Source organism: Sorex fumeus, unplaced genomic scaffold (assembly GCF_029834395.1).
Source record: "Sorex fumeus unplaced genomic scaffold, SorFum_2.1 ptg000042l, whole genome shotgun sequence".
NCBI classification, from domain to species: Eukaryota; Metazoa; Chordata; class Mammalia; order Eulipotyphla; family Soricidae; genus Sorex; species Sorex fumeus.
The window spans coordinates 6,951,983-6,961,528 of NW_026606099.1; positions in this window are offsets into that span (position 1 = coordinate 6,951,983).

Consider the following 9,546-nt stretch of genomic DNA (forward strand, 5'->3'; position numbering starts at 1 on the left):
ACAGTGCTCTTAGATCATTGGAAATCAAGGTTTTCAACATGGAACTAAATATCATGTTGATATGTTAGATATAGTTAGATATCATGCTGTTAAACTGTATATTCTATCTCTACAGAACTTAATGCTTCTTTTGACTGGGACGCATAACAAGCAGGTATATTGTAACTCATTGTGAGTGAAGTAATTGCTTTTCTCTTCTTTGTACCTTCAGCATGTTTTTGATGTTTCGTGGCACTATGTTGCTTTGCATAAATCCAGATACAAAAATCTTTCCTCTCTATAACTAAGTCTATCCCTCACACAAACAGAAAAAACTGAATTACAGATACTGGGCTCCTGGCACCAACGTCGGCAGAAGAGAATCGATGGATTCTTATATGCCTCTGTCTGGGCAAATAAATCAGCACATAGTTTGTGGGTCTCCAGAATATTGGTCCCTGTTCTGGCATCTGCCTTTGTATCACATATTTTCCATGAAACTATACATTCCCTGAAAGAGGCCATCAAGAGGCACTGCCGAGCTCCCTCCTGTCCCCAGTATCTACTATATACACTTAATCTCCCGAGGGACATAAATTCTACACATGGCAGAGATGCTTTCTCGAGTGCTTCTCTCTCAGGGCCCCTGTTTGCAGCACTGCCTTTAAATTGGTCTGTGGTTACTCTGCCAACAAAGCCTGACACGGCCCCGCCCCAGAATAAGAACCATGATCTGATACAGAGCATCCCTCTCTGGGGGAATGTGACAGACCTGATTCCAGCAACCATAAATGAAACGTTCTCCCCCGCCCCCGCCACACACACACCCACTGGAAGGTCTTTTTTACTGAAGTGACTCTTCACTGTATGACACTGTTCCACATTTTTTAGTGCAATTGCCCTACAATTCACTCTACAGTTCAGATGAACTTGCCTGGATCCTGCCTGAACCCAAAGAAGCAATTTTCCTGCCCCTCTTGGCTGCCTCTGGACTAGCTGCCTTGGTGGGACTGTCCTCTGGTGCCCTGGCTAAAACACTCCTGACAGTCCGAGACTTTGCCATCGAGGTGCAGGGAGTGTTTGACTCCACCACAACACCCCCTGGCAATGCTGCAACGTCAGATGAATTCCCTAGCTGAAGTCATTCTTTAGAATCAATGAGCACTGGACTTGATGACAGCAGACAAAGGAGGGGTGTGTCTGTATATTTCTTGATGAACAATATTGTTTTATTAATGAATCTGGAACTGCGAGACCAAAGTGGAGCCATGAGACTCCACTTTAAGACCAAAGCTCAGCAGGCCTAAGTCTTGGTTTTCCCCCATCAAAAAGTCCCGACTTCTCAGAAAACAATTGTGGGAAGCCAAGAGCCCTCTCATAGACCCTGGCTGTGGTTCCCATGTTAGGAGCTGCTTGGGACAGACATTGGTGACAGTCTCGCAGGATTTCCTGATCTCAGCGGATACCTGATCTATGGCCACATAACATCAGGCTGACAGTTATCTTATCTGGCCTTATCTATAGTAACCTCCAAGATGCATCTACTGCCCTAAGATCCTTTGATATACAAATGTAAAGCTCAGGATGCACCTACTGCCATAAGACACTTTGATGTACAAACGTTTACCTTGAATGTTAGGTAAAGCTCTTGTTGCTGACCTTACCATGTATGGTTATATTGCTTCTGCTTGTGACTGGGCTATCCCAGACCCTATATAAACAGTCTGTATCCCTCAATAAAGTCTGTACCTTTTTCTCTCTATTTCTAAACTATACTCTGTCTCTTGTGTCTTGTGTTCATTCGGTCGGTCCTTCCCTGCACCTACGGATCCTAGGGCCACCTCCGCAGGCCAGGGAGTGGTTTTGCAGGCCTCCCGCAAACAATAATATCAGAACAGGGGGTATGGGCACTGGCGCCCAGCCCAGCAGAGAGGGCCTAGGGAGTGGAGTCACGGGACAAGACTGGGACTAAGAATTGGAAACATAGTGTTGGTCCCTGTTGTCACAGGACAGGATTGGGACCAGAATTGGAAACACATTGCCAGTTCCTAGGGAAAAAAAAAAACCTGTTATGTAACCAAACCCTATCTAAACTGCTCAGAATTTGGAGTCGGGGTCCTTGTCAAGACTCCACTGCATTGCATGAGATTCGGACCCTATCTCGAGCTAGCAATAAAGAGGCCCTGCATTTGCATCCTCGAATCTGGTCTGGTCAAAGTGTGAGCGAATCTCCCTTCCTGGGACATAACAGGACAATTGAGGCTGTATCAAGAAAATGGTTAAAATTCACAATCATCTTAGGGAACGCTTCAGTGACCACCCCATCTTCCCCTGCTCCATTGCCTCAGTTCCCCTTTGGATACTTGCCTTACTTCCTGCTTTTATTGGTGGTTCTCTATTAGCCTTAGCCCCTTGCTTGTTTGGATTTGCTCAAACACGTCTTTGGGAAATGACTCGGGTAATGGACCATCAATTTCCAGTCCAGCAATATGAGCCCGGGCTTACGGCTATTCCCAGCTATAATAAATAAAGAGGAGAAGATTTGGAGCAGAGTGACGAGCACTGGCAAAGCGGCCAGTGCAAAGCAGCCTTGAAGTGAAATCTCACAAGAGGGAGGAACTGGACAAAGGCAGCAAATCACGGGGCCTGCATCTTGTGTCCGGCCTTCAGCCTCGTTCGACCCTCCAGTCACGTATGCCTGAAAAAGCAAAACCTGTCACAGAAGCCTTTCGCAAGTCACTCTAACCATAACATATAGCCGTGAAGTGGACTGGACTGGGGGCAAAGCAGAGAAGAAAAAAGTGTTAAGTGTAAAGGCAATAGTGTTAAACTCTAATGTGACTTAAGCCAAGACCCTCGATAAAAATGTGTGTATCTGGCAATCAAGTGAGCTGTGATCAACTGCTCCCAGAGGGGCTTCTCCGAGCGCTTCTCCTCCTTTGCCCCACAGCTAGGTTCCTTCCTGAACCTGGTGCGCAACGTGTCTGGGCATGTTGGCGATAACTGTTCCTCATCATGTACTAAACCGTAAACCCCCTGAAGTCTTCACGCAGGTCAGGTCAGTCGTCTCTGAATCTTGCCCAAAACGCAAATGCATCCACACGGGATCCCTTGAGGCAGAAGCTTCTTCTTTCCTGTCGAAGTGGAAACCGAGGGGAGCTCAGAAAGAGAAGCCGGTGTAATCAAAAGCCACACAGGCTGCACGATGGTTGAGACCCCCACCCCGGACCCCGCCAGAGTGTGTGGGAGACCTCCCCTCGGGAGTTCCTTACCTCTGCCCTCTGGTCTAATCATGTGGACGTGCCAGGCGGCACAAAGCGGCTCCTGAGGGTGGTTCCCGCTGATGCTGGGTAAAGGTCCCCTCATTCAGAGCCAAGGCCTGACACAAAGTAGGAATTCCTCTGATCTCAGGCTGCAGCTGTGCTGTCTGGGAGAAGAAAGGCTTGGGGTGGGGCCCATGTGTGAGGGAGGCGGGTAGTGGGCGGGGCCAGGAAACAAGCACCCGCCCTACAGATGACCGGTGCCGGGCCCTGAACTTGGGACCCCTAGCAGCAATGCCTAGCAGGCGCTGCTCCTTACTGGCAGTGCCCTTAGCCTGGAACAACTCCCTTCTGATGTGTTCGATGTTCACCCTTCGCTGTCCTTAGTAGCTAGCTTGGGCTCCTCTTTTGATGACCACTGAGGTCAGTCCTTTGCTTATGTTAATTTTCAGAGTATCAATTTTCAGAGTAGGACCATGCATGTGCACAATACGTTCTGAATTTGTCTACATCAACTGCTGTGTGTAGAAAGGTTTTTTGATGACAATTATGCCTGCAAGGATTAGGCTTAGAAATCAAAAGCGAAGCCCGAGAAATGACTCAAAAGGTGGAAGAGCACACAGACCCCAGGTTAGATCTCTGGAACCACAAGGGGCCCTGAGCACGGCAAGAGCAACTCCAAGCACTGAACCAGAAGTAGCAACATCAGGTGTGGCCGAAAACAAAAACGAAAGTACAGGTTGTTTCTTACTGTTTTAGAATTCTGCTTCTGGGGCTGGAGAGAAAGTAGGAAGTCAAGTGTTTGCCTCCATAACTTCAGTTTTCTCCCTAGTACCGCATATAGCCCTCAGAACACCATCGGGAGTGACCACTGAGCAGAGGGCCAGGAGCAGAACCACAGGGTGTGCCCCCCATAAAAGAGGGGGAAAAAATACTGCTTCTCAGGCAATACTAACCTGCTCTTCCAGTCTTCTCTCCCGAACTGCTTGCAACTGAACTCACCTGAAATCTTTCAGCTTGTGGCCCAGGAGACCTCGGTACTCGTCTCAGATTCAGCCACAACAGCCACGTGATTGAGGTGCTCCAGTTTCACAACCTGCTTCAGGAAGAGGGAGCCAGTGCTCAGGGCTTGTTTGGGGAGAGGAGGTAAATGAGGAGGCGCAGTGGGAGGGCCTTAGAAGCAGGACTTGGGGGCCTGTCAGAAGTCTACACCTCCTTCCTTTCTCAGACCTCTGGGACACTGGGACCAGGCTCCAGGTGCATGCATGAAGGAGGAACTGGCTGCAGAACCTTCATCTTCTGTAGAGATTCCTCCTAGTGAGTCCAGGACCACACCCGGAGCCTTTGCTGCCTTTTTTACAGGTTTTCAAAGAACTACTGTGTAACCTGGGCCCTCCAAGAAAGACTTGGAAGAGTTAAGATGACAAGAGAAGGCCAGAGGGATGACTAGCAAAGGTCAGGAGAGGCAGGAGCTTGTCTTGCACGCGGCTGACCTGGGTTCAATCTTCAGGGGACCATGTGATGGTGCCTTGTGCATGGTGGGCTATCTCTCTGGTCTGATAATGAACAATTTTGATGTTCAGTAGCTGTGGAAATATTTTCAACTGTGGAAATAAGCAAATAAATTCTCCCTAACATATAACAGTTTGTCTTGACAAGGCTAAATTTGGGGCTTGATTTTGTTTTGGGGCCACACCCAGCAGTGCTGTGGTGGGGGTACTCCTGGGGTTGCTTGGGGGGAACATCTTCTGCTTTACAAACCGGGGTCTCCTGCATTCCAGTCCACTGACCTATCTTCCCAGTCCCCAGGCAAGTGTTCTTCTTACTCTACACTCAACATCTCAGATAAACCCATGCTGAGTGATCTCTAATACTTTTTTTTTCATTTCATTTCATCATCCTGTTATTCGTCGATTGCCTCGAGCAGGCCCCAGTAACGTCTCTTTCATCCTAGGCCTGAGATTATATTCAAGGCTCTTTAGGAGAATGAGACCCATCATTGTTACTGGTATTTGGCATATTTGGTGCGCCACGGGGAGTTTGCCAGACTCTGCCCTGTGGGCAGCCTACATTCGATAGCCTGCAAGTTTGTCCAAAATCTCTAATACTGAATTAAAAAAACAAGACAATGGATTACATTTAAAATAAACATACGCATCCAGATGTGAGCAATGCCATCTTCCCAAGGAGAAGAATCTTTCTGCTTTGCGGACACATCTCACTGAACTCAGGGCTTACTCCTGGCTCTGTGTTCAGAGATCACTACTGGTGGTGTCAGAAGACCGTACGCGTTACTGAGGTGCAAACACAGATCAGCTGTGTGCAAGTCCTTACCTGCTGTACTATCTCCAGCCCCATGGAGAAGAATTTAAAAGTTTTTGAGTCAACTTCATAGATGTGAAATAACTAGTTACTAACCAATAGAAATGTAAATCTAATATTTAGCAAAACATGCATTTCATTTTATTTTTTATTAGTGAAACACCACGAGGTACAGTTATAGACTTACAAATTTTTGTGCTTGGATTTCAGTTATACAATGATCAAGTATAACTTGATCATCCCTCCACCAGTGCCCATCCTCCACCACCACGGGTCCCAGCATCCCTCCCACCCTCCATCCCCCCCATCCCACCCTGCCTCTGTGGCAGGTCATTCCCTTTTGTTCTCTCTCTCTCCTTTTGGGTTCTGTGGTTTGCAAGAGAGGCACTGAGTGGCAATCATGTTTGGTCTATAGTCTACTTTCAGCAATGCATTTCATTTTATTAGAGAATAAACACACTGTATTCAACAAACAGGATTAAAAAAAAATTGATACTGAGGGCCTGGGCTAGTACAGTGGGTATAGAGCTTACCTTGCACATCAACCCGGATGAGATCCCTGGCATCCCAGATGGTCATCAAGCACTTGCCTGAGTGCAAAGCTAAGAGTAACCCCTGAGTATCGCCAGGTGTGGCCCAAACTCTCCCCCCACGATTGATGATAGAAATACACACAGAAAGCCTGAATAATAAAACTCAGTCCGCTTTAATAATGTAAACTGGAAACAGCCGAAAAGTTAAAAGGGAGTAGTTACATAAACTATAGGTAGAAACACTGTATTTTTATTGGACTGCCACGAGATACACAGTTACAAGCCGTTCCTAGTGGGGTTTCAGTCATACAAAGTTCCAACACCCATCCCTCCACCAGAAACATTTACCACCACCAATGTCCATGTGCCCAGTTCGTCTCCTACCACTCTCCCCCCCATCTCTACAGCAGGCACTTTTTCTCTCCCCCTCCTGCTACCGCCCCTCTCCCACTTCCGTCCCCCCCACCTCCACTTTTCAGGCATATAGAAACACTAGATTTAGGAGCCTGAGAGACAGTACAGGGGGTACTTGCCTTTCATGCAACCAGTCCAAGTTCGATCCCTAGCACCAAATCACTCTTGAGCACTGCCAAGAGTGATCCCTGAGCACAGAACTAGAAGAAGCGTGCCCTGAGCACTGCCGCATGTTGCCCAGAAACAAACAAAAATTAGTACTTATGCAGTTTTTAAGTTAATGATGGGAATAAACAGAATTAAAAATTAACATACAGTGTTCATGCCCAATTCAATCAACCTAATCGGTGGCTGAATAAATAGCAGTGGGGGCTGGAGAGACAGCACAGCGGGTAAGGCATTTGCCTTGCACGCGGCCAACCTGGGTTCGATTCCCAGCATCCCATATGGCCCCCTGAGCACGGCCAGGGGTAATTCCTGAGTGCAGAGCCAGGTGTGACCTGTGCATTGCCGGGTGTGACCCAAAAAAGAAAAAAAAAGTAATAATAAATAGCAGTATTCCCACATTAAAAATAAATAAATAAAAATATAAATTGTATTTGTCAACTGAATAAATCAACCAATATTATTTGGTATGGACTTCCTCCCTTTTTTGGTTGATTTATCATTGTTACCATTAGATTTCAGGAATGCAGCTTCAGACCTCTTTATGTGCACAGAACTCACTGCACCCACCAGAGCCCCACTACCATCGAAAACACTAAAATTATCGTGTACATGTTCTTCTACCACCCTCCTTTCCCTCAGGGAACCATCAGTTTTCACTGAATCTTGGAACTAGTTTTGTTGCACTGAATGGTTCTTTTGCTTTATTAATATTCCAGGATATTCAGTCTTTCGCTAACTTTATGACATTTAGCATCAACAGTTCACAAATGGCACAATTTTATCTTTTTGAATGACAGAGTAGTGTTCTGGAGTCACAGCAACAGTACAGCAGGTAGGATGTTTGCCCTGCATGCAGCCGACCTGGGTTCGATCCCCAGCATCCCATATGGTCCCCTGAGCATGCCAGGTGTAATTCTTGAGTGCAGAGCAAGGAGTAACACCGGAGCATCGCTGGGTGTGATCCAAAAAAACAAAACCAAAATAAACAACAGAGTGGTGTTCTGTTGTGGAGTAAATACAGTACAATTTATCAGGTCATTTGTCACTGATCTCATGTTTTGGCTATTGTGAATAATGCAATATAAATATACCAGTTCAAATGTCCTTTCAACTTAGTATTTTCAAAATCTTATAAATCACATAAAATATTGAGAACGCATTTTCACGCAAATGTTATAAGACAATTCTATACGGGGGGGGGAGGGCAGAAAAATGGAACATGGGGTAAAGTGCTTGCTTTGCATGCGGCTAACCTGGGTTCAAAGACCTGAAAGACTGGTTATCAACAATATCTAACACTTGGAAGTGTAAGGTCCTTGACCCCAGAATAACTCACTAAATTTTGTTTTTTTACTTGGAGTTATTCCAGCCAATGACCTCTACAAGTCTGCAGAACTAGCACTGATTGAGGTGATTTAAGGTTGCATCTTTCCCAACCAAACAATACTTTGTTTCCAAACAAAAATATTATTTTAAAAACTCAGACATCATGGACCCTAACAGGAAGACTGTGAGAACATATGCAGAATCTTGCTTTCTGAGGAATTATATTGAAAAGCAAAGCACTACTTTTACGCAGATAACTAAGTTTTCATTTAATAAATATTCAGTGCCTGGCACTGTGCTAAGTACTGCAGGTTAAGCGAGTTTAGAATCCCAAAGGGAAGACAATCATTATGAGGCTGACACAGCTAATTATGATCATTTTAAGTACTATGAAGGATGAGTATAGCTAGTCACACAGGTGGCAAGGGAAACAAAGTCTGTGGGAGTTAAAATTTCCTATCAATCGTGTTTATATGCAGTGTTGCAGCAATTCAGGTGACCACTCTGGCTGCATTCAAATCCGGTCCTGGTCTTTGCTCATTCACACAGGTGCAGTTAACAATGCCACGGAGCTCACAAACCCAGTCAGGACTCAGTAATTTCACGCACGTAAAACACAGTGATGACAGAGTGCCCGTTTCAAAAGTGTCAGCTGTTAATACTACTTTATTAGAGAGAACCAGAAAGACAAGCAGGGATCAAGGAAAGAAGAGACAGCAACATGAGCACTCAACGGAGCTGCTGGGCCTGCAGAAGAGGTCAGTGTTTCTAAGCACAGGAAGCTTCGGGGAACAAGGGATGAAATCAGGGGGAGCCTGAGCGACAACGCAATGGGGACAGGCGCAGGCATCGTTTTACTAAAACGAACTGTGATTGATCCTCTTTTCAGAAATGTTATAGGATCATTATTATTATTATTATTTTTGCTTTTTGGGTCACACCCGGTGATGCTCAGGGGTTATAGAATTTTGTGTTCTGTGTTTTTTTTTTTTTTTTTTTTTTTTTTTTTGCTTTTTGGGTCACACCCGGCGATGCTCAGGGGTTACTCCTGGCTCTGCACTCAGGAATCACTCCTGGCGGTGCTCGGGGGACCCTATGGGATGCTGGGAATCGAACCCTGGTCGGCTGCGTGCAAAGCAAACGCCCTACCCGCTGGGCTATCGTTCCAGCCCTGGGTTATAGAATTTTGAACTAATCGTTCTTTTTTTTTTCCTCTTTCTCTTCGGCTTTTGGGTCACACCCCACTGCTCTCAGAGATCCTTCCTGGCAGGCTCTGGGGACCATGGGGGGGGGGGGGGGGGCAGCCTCGTGCAAGGCAGGTGCTTTACCCATCATACTACCTCTGTCCAGACCTAAACGTTCCTGAGAGCACTTGCTGCGAGTCCTGCCTAGGCACCTGCGGGGTGAGGTTTCAGTTCATTTTATGCTCCACCCATTCATCTACTACTTCCCAGCACGTGATTAAGCAGGTGCTAGGAAAAAAGACAGCCAGGCTGGGGCTGCAGCTCAGCGAGGCCCAGGTCTCCACGAGTGACCCCTGGTAC